We start from the raw sequence: 16233 nt of genomic DNA on the forward strand, positions 1-16233 counted from the left end.
GAGGGAGCTGGGAATGGATGACTTGTGGAATCCAAACAGAGAATTTTATATTTGCTCCTGGAGGCAATTGTGAGCCATTGGAGTTTATTGAGTAGGAGCATGAAATGATTTGGACCTATGCTGTAGGAAAATCACTTTAGGAGCTGAATGGAGCATGGATTAGTGTGGGGGGAGAATTGTGACACAGGCAGATTACAATAGTCCAGGCGTGACATGACAAGTGTTTGAAATAAAGTGGTGGCAGTGTCAGAGGAGAGCAGATGTATACAAAACATGTTGCAGAGGAGAAATCAACAGGCCTGGTCAGCAGATTGGATATGGGAGTAAGAGACAGTGATAGATCTTGGATATGAAGTTTGTTTTTTTGTACTATGAGCTTTGCATTTATTTATATTGAATTTTGTATTATTATTGAGCCTAATGTCCTAGCCTGCTAGGATTTTTTCAGATCCTATCACCCATTGCATTAGTTTCACCTTCAAAGTCTCCCTGAAACTGGGCTATGTCCACACAGTGACAAAACATCCAGTAAGTTGACTTACTTGGCCAATTGATTCAGTACAAAAAACCAGTCAGACTAAATTAACCACCCTCTAAAAGCTGAAAACTTGGGATTTTATTTTTATTTTTATTTCCTTCCCACCCCTTATTATCATGTCAAATAAGTCACCTAGTTCTGTTGATTCCACCTAAATAACATCTCCCACCTCTACCTTATCTTCTCAAGTCCCATTGCCAAAATAGTAAAAGGCTCTTATTACCACTTGTCTGGATTATTGTAGAAGCCTACTTAGAGGTTTTCCCTCCTCTAGTCCCCAACCCCTCTAATCCAATGAAGAATGCTTCATAGAACTTCTGGATAAATTTTCTTTAGACATAGTTAACTTTTCTTGTCAGAAATTTTCTTTAGCTCCCTGTGGTCTACTGAGTAAATTTTCAATTTCTTATTCAGACATTCAAAGGTTTCTACAACTTATGCCACCCTATCTTTACAGCTTTTCTTATACTTTCCTTCAGGCACTCAGTGCTCCAGACAAAGAGTATTACTCCCAATTTCTCTAACATAACCTGTGCTTTCCTTAACCCACACTTTTCCTCATATTAAGTCTCCTCTTCTTCATGTTTAATTTCTACTCATCCCCTTACAATCACCTCAAAAACCTCCCTCTGCCATAATGCCTTTCCATTACCTTCCCTACAGTGATAATCATTTTTCTCAGACTCTGCATAAAAATTTATTTTATACAATTACTATGTATCATTTGACATCATCTTTATAGTTAATCTGCTTGTGTCTTATCCTGCTACTGAATAGTAGGTTCTATGGGGACTGATGACATAGGTGTGTCTGGTTTTCAATGGGATTTCCCTTCTATTTCTGGCTAAACTGCTAGTCTTTATAGCTTCAATTGTTTACAAAAATTATAAGATAGAAATTGACCATTAGGGTGGCATTACACATCAAACCAAGTAAAATTTTACTAGGATCCAAGCAAATCCATGTCTTTGCAAAGGAAAAGGAGGAATAACAGCTTAGACCCCAGAAATCCAACAGTTATTAAAATGCCATTTAACAGTTAGCCATTATTCACTGTCAGAATGAGCCTATATTTCAATCTTTCTTTATTGTTTGGTGTTTATTTGGAGACTATGCATTATTTAAACTATGTATCTCCCCTAGTGTCTAGAACAGTATTCTGAAAATAACAAACACTTACCGAATTCAATTAAAGGACAGGGGAAACAATTTACTTACTAGTCATGCACATTCACAACTAGTATCCTCGTGTTAAGAAGAAACTTAATGGATATAAGGAACCTACTCTACTAAATTCCTATTTGGATGTTTTGTTGTGGCTTGGGGGTGACCCTGAGCTTTCAAGACTCTGCCTGCTGAGTGGAAGTTGTGGTGGGTATTGATTGCAAAGACTTCCAACCTAGGTCTGGTGTTAGACTGTGCATCTGTCCTCACAGTACCAGCCTAACTTTGGAGGGGGTCTGTATCAGTAAGGCAATAATCACAATGTAGATGATAATTGTGAAAATGCCCATGTGGTTCTGTATCGCAAAGTATATGAGACTCTCCACGTAGAAGGTAGAAGAAGTAAACCATTTATTCAGACACCAGAGGACCATATCCCATAAGCCATCTACCCAATTCATCACAGTAGTGAAGCATTCAATACATAATATCACAACATGGAGCCTTACCATCCCAAAACCTCTCTGACCCCCTGATGAGGTCTTCCCAAAACCAAACTCACAGTCTGTTCAGCTATCAGGGGTAGATTTTCTTTAGCTCTGCTCTAACAGTCACAATGGTCATTAACAGCCATAAGAGCTTTCTCTGTCTCAGCATTTTCTGTGACACAAATTCCTTTTTCTTTCAGTAAGCACCTCCCACCATATGTGGCTTAGAATTCCTGTGATATAAGCAGGTCACATGGCCTATTAATGGGTGGGAAAGATCTTCAGATCTAAATTGCTATTGCAGGGTCATTGCAAGAAGGTTACCTTCATGGAGGTGGAATATAAAACATCGACTTATACCTGGAATAAAAATGAGATCACTTTGGTAAAAGGAGTGCCCACACTAATAAAATTGTGGGTTTTCTTAAACATTGAACACTTAGAAAATAGTGTCAATTTTATATATCATTTTGCTTCCCCACACATCCATATTCACTACCTCATTTCTACCTCACCATAACCATACGGGGTAGAGAGTATTATATCTCTGTTTAATAGATGCAGAAACTGAGGCTTAGCATAATGAAGGAAATTCCCCAAGGTCACACAGCACTATAGGCAAGAGTCAAACCCAAGTGCTCCTGCCACTCACTAGACTGATATTTGTTTAGTCCTAGCCTGTCTCTGAGGAATTTAGGTGAGTGTCATGGTATAATGTGGACAAAATTCAAACTGGTATTCCTAGCCCGGCCCCATGAATTATTTAATCCTGCTCTTAGTCTGGTCTGCTGACCAAAACCCAAACATGACAGACTTTTAAAAATTGAATTGAAGAATGGCCCTTTCGTTGCTTATAATTTTATGATTATCAATATCCTATAAGCAGTCTCAGGCCCTGGAGTCCATGGGAAATAAATAGAAACAGAAGATTACATACCAACCTTGCTATTAAAGTCTAGATAAGGAATCCATCTCTGACTCTGTGCTGTTTCATTCTACAGTGAGTTCAAAGCTTGTGATTTCCTTTCTACTAAACCACAAGCTCACAGATATGCAGCATAACATACTGAATTGAGTGTTGGACAAGATGTCAGGAAAACTTGCATTCTCATCCTACCTCTAACACTTATTAACTACAAGAGTGTAGGAGAGTGGTTGTCATAGTTTGGTTTTGTTTTCTAATCACTAGAGATCATTTCTCTTATCTGTAAAAGGGAAATGATAGTAGCTGAATGGTTTGTCTCATATTGTTGGTATAAGATTGAAATGCGATACTATATGCAAAATGCTTTGCAGATCTTATACATCTATATGTCAGTTATTATTATTTCATATAGTTGCTTGTGCATGTAGATACTTTAATGTTTCTTAAATTGCATTGAATGACAGATACAGATTAAAACATTCTATTACAATTATTCCATAACAGTCCCATTTCACTGAGAGGTAAACTGAGGTGCTTGTCAGAGGCCACACAGAAAAGTGTTAAATCAGATCAAATGATAAGAGTTGGGCCTGGATGGGATATTATATTGTGATTTTAATTTTTCTTTCCTAACTAGATTTGGCTTTCTCCAATAAAGTAGGAGAACAAATTCAAACTTAGTTTAGTTAGTACAGTTGTTACACAGACACTGTCTGCCCACAGAAACTGTCTATATTTAAACATTTAATGTTCCTTGATTTAATTTCATTTCATAGAAGGAAATTCTACATTGCTGCTTTCTTTTGTTAACTGCAAATTGTAACAATAATTAAATGAGAAAAGTATATTAGGAGCCAGATCATACTTTATCTGAATTTAGCCCGCCATCTGAATTATATAAACTAGAAGACAAAGAAAATCTATTTGTAGTACTGAAGGCTGAGAAAACCAAGAATTCAACTAAGGGCACTAGAACAAGTCAAGATATTGCAATCAAAATTCATGTTCTTTTGATATTATCAGAGTAGGTCAATACAAACATTTTCCCATAAAATGGAAAGGTTTTACCTTGTATCAATTGATAATAATTGTAAAACTTGTTGTAACCTTTCAGGAAAAAACAAAGGGTCTTCAAAGTTAAGAGTTGGCTCCTAAAATAAGAAGCTAAGGATAAAGGAAAGGGTTTGATCGCAGATCAAACATAACCCCCAAGCCCCATTGTAGGGCAAATGAAGTTCTGACTTTTTCCATTCAATATCCTGGACATAACCTTTTTCTTTACAAAAAGGCAAAAATATTATATCAATTATGCATATGGAATAATACAAAATATATTTCCCTATTAGCCATGTTGCAAAAAAGTAAGAAAGATAAAGAACATGAAAAATTATGCTTCAATCTGCACTCAGACTCCATCAGTTCTCTCTCTGGAGGTGGATAACATTTTTCATCATAAGTCCTCCAGTATTGTTAGACATATCCTAATGAAATTGAGATAGGTCATTAGAGTTGAGAAGATTAATATTAGCATCACAGTCACTAACCATGAACGATTAGGACAATATTGGCTAAAGAGAAGATGGGACACCACTTAATAGCCTTCTATACTTTAATTCTCAATTACATATTCATAGACTCTCAGAATGAAATTGTTAGATGCAACCTTAGAAGTCATCAGGTCTAACTCACTGTTGTGTGCATTTCCTCCACAGCAACCTTTATAAGTAGTCAGTCAGCCTCTTTTCAATATTTCCAGTGATTTGGAGCCTATTCCCCCATACATCAGTCCATCTCATTTTTAAACTTTTATTGCAAGGTCTTCTCTTGTATTTTTGTCCCATTGCCCCATCTGTGTGTATCTTATATTCCCAAATACATTTCATGTTCTTTGAGTTTTCTTCATCTTTTTTCCTGTCTTTCACATTGACTAACACTTTAAATGCTTATTGATTACACTCTCTCCTTTGTGGTATTCAATGAATTCCTATACAAATATTTTGAGGCTATAACACATTGCCAACCAAGAACCATGCAACAGAAGTGGTATGACTGGAAAATATGTATGCTGTCAACTCATGCGGTGAGGATGAGGGGTAACTGATGAGCAGTCTGAGTGTTCCATAGGCATCTATCTATATGCTGTCAAGAGAACTAGAAAAATGGACCCCTTCTAGAGGATTTCTGAGAGAGCATGCACAAGAGTCACACAGAGTGACAAAGTATAACTGAGTCTTCATCTGGATAAATGGAGGATATAGCCACATTAGGAATATCACAAACTCATCACAGGATAAAGTATACAGTCAGAAAGCTATTATATGAATCTCAAGACCTCTTATCTAGTTTTGCATTGTAATGGCACCTCACATAATTCCTCTCAGGGGAAAAATATTTCCTTCACTTTTCAGTCTGCATTAAATCTTGATATCGTTAAGATATGAGATGTAGGGCTAGATAGTCTAGGAGGCTGATGTGATAGTTATGTGATGATGTTTTCTTCCTAAATTTTCCGTTCTCCATTGGAGTGGCAGAATGAGTCAAATGCAGTCTGTGATGCCCCCTTCCCACTATGCCAGTTTCATGTTTGGCAGGTTTCTCTGATAAGGGTGGAAGGGAAGTGCAGGGAAGAGGAGGGGCATAATTAAGGATTTTTCAAGTCTGTAAAACCTGCCACTCAGCCAGCTCCAGTAGCACAAATGAGCGACATGTCAGCTGTTCCAAACAGAGACAAACATGTGCCTCCTCCATCATTAGCCAGGCTGCTCATAATTAATGGGCTGAGATGGGTGAGCAAGATGCTTGTCAGTGCCCACACTCTGGCACCAACATGTCAGTCCTTGCTTGCTTCTGTACCCTCCCCCAGGGTTACTGTTTCCCAAGCAAGGGCTATTTTCCCCTGGCTACCAAATAAACAGCCCCACTTCTTTTTGACTAAGTTTCTTCAGTAATGTGATCTGAGGCTGGTGAGAGATTTAAAGTTAATGAGGGAACAAGCTCAAAACCCACATGACTTGGCTGGGACTCAGACACTTGCCCTCACTTTTTAGGCTTGTGAGATGAGGTTGAACAAGCTGTTTTCCCTGTGGACAAACATGGAACTGGTAAAAAACAATTTGAGAAAAGCCAGAGGCCAGTTATGCAGAGAGTATTTATTCCTGGCTCAGTACTAAGGACTCATGAGAATAAAACCCATGTGTTGTGGGGTGTGTGTGTGTGTGTGTGTGTGTGTGTGTGTGTAAGTGAGTGTGTGGAGACCTCCTTTAGCACCTGCCTAAGTTTCATGGCCCACCTTCAAATTTCCTGTTGTACATAAAATATACTGATGGCACTGTCTAAGCCCAAAGTGCTATTTATTACCCTCAGGATATCCCTAGACTAGGTGTTCTTAACCTTTTCTGTGTCATAGAACTTTTTGGCAATTTGGTGAATCCTATGGACCCTTTCTCAGAATAATACTGGTTGACTATGTTTCAAATTTCATTTAGAGGTTAGTGAAAATAAACATTTTTTTCCAATCCAAGTTAATGGACCCCAGGTTAAAATCTCCCACCCTGGACTAATAGTGTCTCCTCCCATTTCCTCTTCCTCCTCAATCTCCATTCTTTCCCTGTCACTCTCACTCCTGAATCCTTCCTCAAGACCACCTTGAAAAAATTTTGCCCTTAATCACTCCACCTAAAGAATGTGGGCCACAGACCCCTAAGCTCCATTCGGGACTAGGTATAATCTCTCAGAAAGAGATACAGCTGCAGTGCATAAGCAATGTACTTGTTTCTTTGTCTAGTCAAAAAGGCTTAATTTGAGTAGGGGGAATACAAATTTGTCATTGTTAGTCTTCTAACTTTTCTGATACGATGAAGTTAAGTATGCCATTTGCTATGTTCACAATTCTTCATATGGAATTCATTAGCACCACAAACACTTGTCTATGTTCTTCTCTGAGAGATATTTCTTGAGAAACATGAATTTATGTGGTTGCTAAAGCATCTGTGTGATATATCAATTTAATACTCAGATAGAGCCATGATCTCATTGTTTTCAATTCCCTTCCAGTGATGCAGATGGCACCCCAACCATGCCTGCCACTGTCATATATTACTCTTGTCCATGCCCTCTCGTATATTCACTACATAGGATTCATGAAAGTGCTTGAAGTCATCCTCATTTTTTGATAACACTGTAGGGGATACCAGTGGAGCTGTATGGATTCAGTCCTTCTTTTTGGCACTTGGCAAGCCTACCTTCTTTTTCTATCATACAATTCCTAGATGACCTTTGACTCCTCTTCTTTCTTGGAGGTCCTTATTGGTTATATAATTACGACCACACACACCGCACAACTCTCCATTGTTTTTTACTGATACTCTTTTTAAAAGTTCCTTACAGATTTATATATTCCACATTTTGGTGCATGATAGCAATGCTGGTAAAATATTACTATTAAAAAGATAGGTGTTTGCTGTTGTGTGAAATATGGGGTCAATAAAAGAGCTTTATGATTTCCTAAAAAGAATTTTTTTTAATTTTAGTTTTCAACATTTGTTTCCACAAGATTTTGAGTTATACATTTTCTGCCTATCTCTACCCTCTCCTCCACCCCAACATGGCACGTATTCTGATTGCTCCTTTCCCCAGTCTACCCTCCCTTCTATCACCCCACTCCTCCCCTCTTTATTCCCTTCTCCTTTACTTCCTTATAGGGCCAGATAGATTTCTACATCCCATTGCCTGCATATCTTATTTCCCAGTTCCTTTTAAAAACAATTTTTAAATATTTGTTATTAGAACTTTGAGTTTTAAATTCTCTCCCTTCTTCCCTCCCCACTCACACTCCTTGAGAAGGCAAGCAATTCAATATAGGTTATACATGTATCATTATGTAAAACACTTCCATAATAGTCATATTGTGAAAGACTAACTATATCTCCCTCCATCCTATCCCATCCCCCTTTATTCAGTTTTCTCCTTTGATTCTGTCCCTTTTCAAAAGTGTTTGCTTTTGACTACCCCCTCCCCCAATCTGCCCTCCCTTCTGTTATTCTGCCCCCTCTTATCCCCTTCCCCCTTACTTTCCAACTCTCTCTGTACCCTCTGTATATACATATGTATGTATGTATGTATGTATGTATGTATGTATGTATTTGAATATTCCCTTCAACTTCCCTAATACTGAGAAAGGTCTCATGAGTTATAAATGTCATCTTTCTATGTAGGAATGTAAACACTTCAACTTTAGTAAGTCCCTTGTGATTTCTCTTCCCTGTTTACCTTTACGTGCTTCTCTTGATATTTGAAAGTCAAATTTTCTATTCAGCTCTGGTCTTTTCATCAAAAGTGTTTGAAAGACCTCTATTTCATTGATAATCTATTTTTTTCAAAAATTTTGTGATATATTTGAGTATTATTTACGGGACTTAATCAGTTTAATGAGGGCATCCCTTTTAATCATTTGAACAATGAAAATATTCCAGAGATTTGAAAGCCTAAGTAGAGCTTTGGTAACTAATCCATTCTTTCAAGTCAAAGTTGAAATAATTATTCTTTAAAAACCTCTTTATATAAAGCTCATATACAAGACTCTTCAGAAATAAACAATTTCATTTCAAATGTCTACAGAATTACTGTGACTGTCTCAAGGCCGGGTTGGCTCCAGCCTTCAACTATTGATAGTTTTCTCCCTTTTCCCAATTATTAATTGAGCACTGAGTCTGATTCTCTAATATTTCAGTTCTTTAGAGAAGAACTTCCAATGGAGCAAGTATTCCAAAATAAAGTGATTAATTCTTTCCAGGAATAACAAGCAAAAAAAGGTTTTCGCACTACAATGCAGATGAGAGGAGTTCAGATCACTCCATGAGCCTTTTTCCACATATACAGCAAGTTTCTGGGAAGGCAGATTTTAAAGTTTTCAAAGAGTGAGGATGTTGTTACTTAAAACTTTCTAGATTGATGTGAAAGGGCACTCGTCAGAGGTAACATCAGAACAAATTATAAAACATTCATCTAAAAACTACTACATGCAAAGCACTAAGCCAGGCATTATATGAGCTACAAAAGACAAAATAGAATCCTTATACCTAAACAGTTTATAATTGAGCTGAGGACGCAACACATAAAGATTAAGTAGTTAAATGATAAAGGATTGACAAACCTAAGTCAACAATAGAAGAAATGGCACCAGGTAGAACACATTTCAAGTAAAACAAATGAATTATTGGCCATGTTTAAAATATACATACATACATACAGATATATATATATATATATATATATATATATATATATATATATATATATATATATATATCATCCTTCATATTAGTCCATCACCTCTTTGTCTGAATATGAACAACGTTCTTCACCATTAATCCTCTGGAATCATCATGATTTATCACTGCATTAATCAGAGATCTTTAGTTTTTCAAAATTGTTCATTTTTACAATATTGAAGTTACAGTATAAATTGTTCTCCTGTTTTTGCTCTTCTTCTATTTCTGAAAGCAATATTTTGCAGTTGTATTCATATAGTTCTTGGAGTTGTGGTTGGTCATTGTGTTGATTGGTTACTAAGTCCTTTTTTAAATGTTTTTATTTTCTTTTTAATTTATGGAACAAAATAGCATTTTCATAACTGGAATAAAAAAGATGATTGCACTTGAAACTGCACATCTATCATGTACATCTTGCTATTCATTTTAAATATATAATAAAGTTATCATGTAACTTTCTTTTTCCCCCTTGTTTCTTCCCTCCTCCCACCCTAGAAATAGCTACCTATAGACACAAATAAGTATATATGTAAAATCATTCTATACATATTTCTATTTATCAGTTCTTTCTCAGTGGTCAAGATAGAATTTTCCTTCACAGGTCCTTTGTAGTTAATTTGGGCATTTATAATAGTCAAAATGACTTAGTTGTTCAAAGTTGCTCTTAAAATAATACTGCTATTACTGCATACAGTGTTCTCTTGGTTCTGCTCAATTCACTTCATTATTTCATGCAAATCTATCCATGTTTTTTTGCGAAAATCAATGAGCTCATCATTTCTCATAACATAGTAGTTTTACATCACAATCATATACCACAACATGTTTAGCCCTTCCCCAATTGATGGGCCTCCCCACAATTTCCAGTTCTTTGCCACCACAAAGAGAGCTGCTATAAACATTTTAGCATATATGTTCTTTTTTCCCCTAACCATCTTTGGAAATATACCTAGGAGTAGTATTGCTGGGTCAAAGGGTATACACATTTTAATAACTTTTGGGGCACATTTCCAGATGACTAAATCTTTTAAAGTTGACTATCCTTACAACATTACCGTTACTGTATAAAGCGTTCTGGCTCTGCTCACTTCATTTTGCATCAGTTCAAACAAGTATTCCCAGACTTTTCTAAAACCATTTCCTTCATAATTTCTTACTGCACGATAGTATTCCATTGCATTCATATGCCAATCTGGGTATCCCTGCTGTTTCCAATCCTTTGCCACCACAAAAAAGAGTTGCTACATTTTTGTACTATGGGTCCTTTTCTTCTTTGTTTGATCTCTTTGGTGTATTACTGGGTGAAAGGGTACTTTTTCTATTACTATGTTAAAAGAAATGCTGAAAAAGGGTATCTTTGTTTCACCCATGAGTTTATAAGAAATGATAATAGTTCATCTCTGTTATATAATGCTGACTCTTGCCTGCAGATAAATAGCATGTACCCTATTAAGGAAAAATATCTTTATTCCTATGTTTTCTAGTGTTTTTAATATGTTTTGCCAAAAACTTTTTCTGTACCAAATAATGAAATCACATGATTCTTGTTGTCTTATTATTAATATGGTCCATTATTTTTGTGGTTTTCCTAGTATTAAACCAATGCTACATTTCTGGTATAAATCAAGCCTGGTTTCATGTATCATAATTATGATACGTTGCTCTGACTTCTTTGCTAATATTTGCTGGTTTTCACAGTAATATTCATTAATGATATTGAGCTACAGTTTGCCCTATTTTGCCTTTCCTTGGTTTAGGTATCCACATTTGTGTCATAAAAGGAATTTGGTAGAATTTGTCATTTTTGCAAACATATTGTATAATGTTGGAATTTTAAAAATTTGAATGTTCAACAGAATTTTCTTGTTAATCTATTTGGTCCAAGTGTCCTTTACCCCTGAGAGTTCATTAATACTTTATTCAATTTCCTTTTTCTTAGACTCAGTTATCTATCTCTTGGTCTATTTATTTTAGCTAAGGGCAGTTAGGCAACAGAGTGAATAGAGTGCTGGGCCTGGAGACAGGAAGACTTATATTCCTGAGTTCAAATATTTCCTCAAACACTTACTAGCTGAGTCATCCTGGGCAAGTCTCTTAACCCTGTTTGCCTCAGTTTTCTCATCTGGAAAATGAGCTGGAGAAGGAAATGGGAAACAACTCTAGTATTTTTGCCAAGAAAACTCCAAATGGGATCATAAAAGTTGGACAGGACTGAAAAGCTACTGATGGACAATTATTTTATTTGGATATTTGATGGGTTTTTTTTTGGAAATATTCATCAATTTCATTTAAGTTTTGAATTTTACTAGCATATAGTTAGGGAAAATAGTTATCATTAATATCCTTCATTTTCTTCTTCATTTGTTCCAAATCCTCCATTTTCTTTAAATATAAGTAAAGATTTTTGAAAGAGTGAATAAATATATTTTCTATTCTATGTTTCCAACTATAAATTGAGCATCTTTATGTGTCAGTTCAGTATCCATCCATAATTCAATATGTCTCTTTGCCCCAATCCTATGAGCCTAAATTGGGCTTTATTACATCTTGCTTGAACTATTGCTACAGTGACCAGTCTAGTCTATCATCCTTAAGACTTTTTTTTCCACTTCATCCTACACATTAATTTTCCATTGCAGAAAGCATTTATTGAATACTTACTATATGCCTATTGCTATGCCAAGTGCCAGGGATACAAAAACAAGAAACAGTATTACCTCTATAAGGCTTATATTCTAATGAATGTGATGGTAGGGATGACAATATGTATATGGATAATAATATGTCTACAATAAATATACATAAATGCAAACATGCATATGCATGTTACACAGATCAGGGGCAGCTAGGTGGTACGGTGGGTAGAGGATATGGCTTGGAATCAGGAAGAATTATCTCCCTGAGTTCATATCTGGCCTCAGACACTTAGTAGCTGTGTGACCCTGGGCAAGTCACTTAACCCTGTTTGCCTCAGTTTCCTCAACTGGAAAATGAGCTGAAGAAGGAAATGGCAAAATGCTCCAATATCTTTGCCAAGAAAATCACAAAGTGTCGGAAACAACTGTAAAATGACTGAACAACAAACGTATTTCTCCAAACCTATGATTGCATTTCTTTAAGGAGATCCTAGTGAATAAGTGTCTTCACAGATCAGCAACTGTCTTTAAAGTTTATTTTTAGACTTAAGGAATTTTCTAGGTTAACTTTGTTATTTTACATACAACTTCATGTACAAAATAAACACATGGTAATTACGAGAGCAGCACTAGCAACTGAGGGAATTGGAAATGCCCTTTGTAGGAGAGGCCATTTGATCTGATCCTTGAAGGGAGCTAGGAATTCCAAGAAGCCAGTGTAAATAAAGGTAGTGGAGGCATAGGGAAGAGCCTGTGCATAGTCAGTGAAAGTACTTGAAGAGCAGAGGTTGATTATAGTATACATGGCATAGCAAGAAGACCTATTTGGCTGGAATGTAGAGTGTGCAATCAGCCCAAAATAATAATTTGAAGAAGATTTTGAGGGGATTTCTCTGTTAAATAGAAGATTTTGTCTCTTGTCTTTGAGCAACAGGGAAGTTAGAAAGCCTCTTGAGTAAAGGATAACCATGGCAGATTATAAATTGATAAGTGATAATTAAGGCATGAAGTAAGGTGATTGTGATAATGTGACAAGTGCTATAGGGGCTCTAAGGTGAGGGATATTACATGCAGTCATTCAATTCAAATCAAGGGAAGTGTTATGAGTGTCAGCATTTTAACTAAACTATAATAGATGAGTAACACAAGAGGCAAAGATTCAGAGGGAAGGAATTCAAGCAAAAGGAATAGTTTAAGTAATTGTAAAGGACATATCAAGAATTTTCAGGAACATAGTTGGATGTATTCAAGGGATATGGGGAAGATAGAGAATATAAAATTTGGAATCTGTTTGGATAAGGGAAAATAGTTAACTGACTACATCTCCCAGATTATAAACCTATCTAGACAATCCACATGCTTCATTGCCATCCACACAACATCAAAAGATCCAGAGAGAGGCCCCCACCACATTTGTTGACTTCACCATGACAACTGTAAGGGTGGATATGAGACATGAGTTGCAAAGGATGGATAAAAATGGATGAATTGTGTGTTCCACATGCCTGGATGCATATAAACCTATGTCTGTCTATTTCCCTCTTCCCTCCACATCTATTCATTGTTCTCATATGCCACCAGATTGTAAGAAATTGAATTCACTTCAAATATACAAATCTATTAGGTCTTAAGCCATACACAGGCTCCAGAATTAAATCCAAGACTTTGACATTCAACTAATAATGAGTAAAAAGAGGCAACTACATGACTCATTGCAAAGAGACAGGACACTTCTTATTTCTTCACTTAAATATGGAAAATTCCCAATGAAAGTGAAGTATTTACTGGAGGCCCTAATTGGGGACAATATTGCAACTTTGGGATTTATTGAAAACTATTAAAAATCAGCAACTCAAATTCAACAAATATGCATTGTACTGTGTCTATAACACAGTGCCAGACATTGGACACACAAATAAAAAAAATTAAACCACATGTGTCCCTGTCGAATGTATATATTACTGGGGTATTACAAAGTCCACACACATAGATACAGTACAAGGAAAATTGAGTAGAAAGTAAACACTAGTAACTGGGAGAAATCAAGCAAAGTTTTTTTGGAAGAGGTGGCATTTGAACTGAGGCCTCTTCCCAAATTATAAATGATCTAGAACAGCTAAGCTAGTCTGGATGTCTTTTTGAAAGTTGATTTATTTTAAATGCATTTATACTCTATCCTGCCAACTCCTGCCCTAATTCAATGAAAAACTAAAACAAAATAAAATCTGTGTCACAAACATGCATAGTACAATAAAACAAATTCCCACATTGGCCATGCTTGAAAACATGTCTTTCTCTGTATTTTAAATCTTTTTCCTCTTTGGAAGGAAGAAAATGCCTTTTCTTTATCTTCAGTCTTCAAGACCTCTGGTTTATCATGGTGGTGATCGGAGTCCTAAAGTCTTTCGAAGTGTTTTTTCCCTCCATTCCACAATTTTGTTGTCATTGTAGAAATTTTTTCTCTATTCCCTCTGCATCCATTCATTATGATCTCTCCAGTTTCCTCTGTATTTCTTATGGCACAATAATATTCTATTACATACCATAATTTGTTTAGGCAATCTGTAATTCATTAGTTTCTGATTTTTGCCAGCTCAGATTTCTGAATATTTCTACTCTAGCCTTTTTATGTAGTAAATTACCAACTTAATCTCTGTTGCTATATAAATGCATAAATCAATGCAATCTATCCTGGGTCCTACAGTTGATTGGGGTGTGTATGTACGTGTGTGTGTGTGTGTGTGTGTGTGTGTGTGCATGCTTGTGTGTCTGTGTGTGTGTGTAAAACTTTATGCTTCACTAATAAGTGTTAACACGTGGTCTATTTGTCTAGAAAACAGAAAAGCACAGTGAATGGATAATAGCTACAGAACTGATATCTTGAATTTCAATGAGTATAGGAGGAATTCTAAATACTGTTACCTTACATTGGATTTCTCATTATAGGTTGAAAAGTGCATGCATTTTCTAAAATGACTTGACTGAAGCTTTTAGGCTTTTGCATGCCTCCAACATGAAAATGACAAGCATATTCCTTCTACATCTGTTTTTATGAGATTGGCAGCACTCTATACATTAGCAAACCTAACTTGGGCAGCCTAAATGACCTTGTGAACTCAAAGTAAAGCTCATGAACTCTATCACTGTTTTTTGCCACTCATATTCCCAAATCTATATGCTGTGGATAAACTGCTGACAATCCAGCAAAATCTGATTGTCTGGTTTTCTGTAGCTTGATTCAGTTGTACAGGTCATTCCAGTCCCCATGTATTTACAAGACAAATCCATTTTATATTGATAATACCTATACAACACAGATGACCTTGGAAAAGTTCCTTTAATCTTCTACCTTAGTCTCCTTATCTTCAAAATGGGCATGAAGAGAGTGACACAGTAATAAGAAGAGGCAACAGAAGAATAGTTATAAAATGGTTTTAGCTCTTACTTCACTGTTTTCTAACAAATAAGTATTAGGCAATAGGGGAACCTTTACCCTCAGATTATTAAGTAGTACAAGATATATTTAAAGCATCAATAGAAAACAGGTTGAAAAAATGAGTTTGGGAAGAGAGAGAATTTGGGGAATTTTGTTTTTGTTTTTATTTTTAATATCATCTATTCATTCTTAACTTTTTTGAGAGGTTGCATATTCTCTCCCTCCCCTCTAACCCATTCCCCATCCACTGAGAAGAGTAGCAAAATGATATCAATTATATATGTGAAATAAGGTTGCTTAAGGTTTGTTTTAATTTTCATTTCTGTAATCAATACTGATTTTTATGTAAGAATAGATAGCTTTGAGTTCTTCTGAAAGCTAAATGTTCATATCCTTTGATTATTTTATCAATTGGGGAATGGTCCTTTTTTATAAATTTGACTCAGTTCCTTATATGTTTGATATAGGAGGCTTTTATCAGAGAAACTTACTGTAAAATGTTTTGATATCATGTTTTTGTCTAAGGTACCTTTTAGGAAAATGTAATTTCTCTAATTATCTCTTTCAACTGGGTCTAGTTTTGCTTTTTCTTTGTCTGAGATTATGATTTCAACCCTTACTCTCTTCATCTCAGCTGAAATATAAAAGACTGCTCCAGAATTTAATTTTAACTCTGTGGGTGTCTTTCTGTTCCAAGCGTGTGCCTTATACACAACATATTGTTGGATTCTGGTTTCTGATCTATTTTGCTATCCACTTCCATTATATGGGTTAGCT

At 35.9% G+C, this 16233-nt stretch overlaps 1 pseudogene; it reads left to right on the plus strand.

Moving 5' to 3' along the window:
• Positions 1-5820: 5820 nt before the first annotated feature.
• Positions 5821-16233, plus strand: part of LOC118842492 — a 67172-nt pseudogene continuing 56759 nt past the window's right edge.

This window comes from Trichosurus vulpecula, chromosome 3 (assembly GCF_011100635.1).
Source record: "Trichosurus vulpecula isolate mTriVul1 chromosome 3, mTriVul1.pri, whole genome shotgun sequence".
Taxonomy (NCBI): Eukaryota; Metazoa; Chordata; class Mammalia; order Diprotodontia; family Phalangeridae; genus Trichosurus; species Trichosurus vulpecula.